The sequence below is a fragment of the Chanos chanos genome, chromosome 1 (assembly GCF_902362185.1).
Source record: "Chanos chanos chromosome 1, fChaCha1.1, whole genome shotgun sequence".
NCBI classification, from domain to species: Eukaryota; Metazoa; Chordata; class Actinopteri; order Gonorynchiformes; family Chanidae; genus Chanos; species Chanos chanos.
The window spans coordinates 61974593-61976981 of record NC_044495.1 but is presented as its reverse complement, the minus strand read 5'-3'; positions in this window follow the sequence as shown (position 1 = coordinate 61976981).

The window sequence follows — 2389 nt, the reverse complement described above, 5'->3', positions numbered from 1 at the left end:
TCTCAGTTCAGACAACACATCACAGGGCCATACTGTTCTCAGTTCAGGCAACACAAATGTTGTGCTGTATGGCTGTTCTCTAATGCAGTGCTCTAATGAAGTATGCTAATGAGAGAGACTACTGAGGAGGTACACTACTGGCTGTTTGAAAAGTGATCATTTGCATTTGTGCCCCAAATTTATGAGGACCTGGTGAATAATTGCAGTGCAATATAAAATAAACATTTTTTTTGTTTCTTATGTTCAAAATGTATTTTCATGCTTTCAAGATTTTTTTCTTGCTTCCAAGAACATTCTCATCCACCCCACAGAGAAAACCGAACAATGTTTGTTTGTTGGTTTGTTTTTAATTTGTCAGTATAATTTTTGTAATCTAAATAAGTTACATTTTCTGCCAGGGATGTTTACAAAGCCATGTACAGCTCAATATATAAAGCGACAGATACTCTCAGAGGGGGCAAGTATATGATTTCTTTTCTCTAAAAAAGAAAGAAAGAAAGAAAGAGAGAAAGAAAGAAATGTACTTGTGATATTTCACATGAACACCACTGCTAAATCAATACTATGAAAATTTAAACCTCTACAAAAGTATCAATAAATAAAGTCACAGGATGAGTACATACATTTACTTACATTAGCACAGCTGTGCCCTCATACCAAAGCTTTAATACAGTCTTAACCTATTCCTATGCACATGCCGCAGCAGCTGCTCCTAAGTCTCACACATCAACGGTGGGAATCAGCTGAAATCGGATGATAAACAGAGTCTTATATGCTGGTACACTGATATTGGATTGATAATCACTTTTAACATAATAAATTTAGATACAGATATTATGGCACTTCCATAATTTAACTGTGCAATATAAATTCTACATATATAAACACTGTTTTGTCTCAAAAGAAATTCAGTAAATGATTTCTTTCTTTTTTTTTTTCTCATTATTTCCATAGAGAACAACCCCTTGTACAACACTCAGTCCCATGACAGGCAGTCAGGCTCATTTGAGGGTAAATGAGAACATTGTTTGTCTCAGTGATCTTTACCAGTTCTTTATTCTTTACATATATGAAAGATAAACAAAAAAAATAAACAAAAAAACAAAAAAACAAAAAGAAAAAACAAAAACAAGCTCCATTGTCAGCTCTTCACGTGTAACAGACGCGTCGTAAGTCTCCAGCTGGTTACACACAGGATCGCTGTCCAGTTAGCCTAGTGTGTATGGATATATATATGTATATAAATATATATATATATTTATAAATATATATATATATATATATATGAACGGAGTGTGCTGGCAAAGAGTCAGAACACAGAACATTAAACAAACAATTATTTACAAAAGTGTATATTTCCTGCTAAAAATCAGGGGAGAGGGTTGGACTGAGACAAAAACACACTGAAACCTGCACCGTGAATATTAATACTTTACAATCATGTCTCAACGAATGTCAGAAGCATTGAGCATTCTCATCTCTCATTATCACTGTCTGAAAAACATTAAACGTCTGAAAAATGTTAAACGTGTGAAAAACATTAAATGTGTCAGTTTGGCTCCTTCTACAGCTCCACCCAAAACGGCAGCACAGTCATGGACTTTCGGCGGGAATGATGGAATTTTGTCCGGATCACTTCGGGAATGATGGGATTTTGTCCGGATCACTTCAGGAATGATGGAATTTTGTCCGGATCACTTTGTCTAGTAACAGTCTCTTGTCCTCGATGCAGATTGATTGTATTACAAACTTTTCGAGTTTCGAGACAAAACACGTATGTTTACAATCAGTGTGGAAAATATGTACATTCTCTGGTAGATTTCTCAAGAAAACACAGAGAAGACTGAGTGCAAACAGTTCTTACCATCCTATTCAGTATTGCCTCTGAACAACTGCATAAAGTCCCTCTCTCTGTCTGCTTCACGATCAGCCCTCAGACTCTTCCCTCATAAATTCTATCTAAACACACGACCTGGCCACGCTGCCTCAGACAGCCTAAGAATGCAATGATCTCTGAGCTTATGAAACAGTCGATAAAAAGCTTGTTTTGGTGCCTCCAATGGAGAAATTCAGAATCACTGCTCCAGGACCTGATTAGGAAGTCTCTTACATGTAACATTAAAATTTAAAACACTTGCTTCAGAAAACAAGTTTTGCAAGTTTTTGTGAGTTCAGGTTTTCATGAGACGGCCCAAAGCACTGGCGATCGCTGCCGTAAATCAGACCGATTCAGTTTGTTGACAGGCTCTGCAGGCAGAGAGTCTGTGAACTAGACCCAGAGAGAGAATTTCAGGTATGAGTGAGTGAATGCTGAGGGGTTCTCCACTTAAGGCACAGCTTTGGTCAAAAAAAGAAAAAAAAAAAAGAAAAAACAGCTTGAATAAGGTTA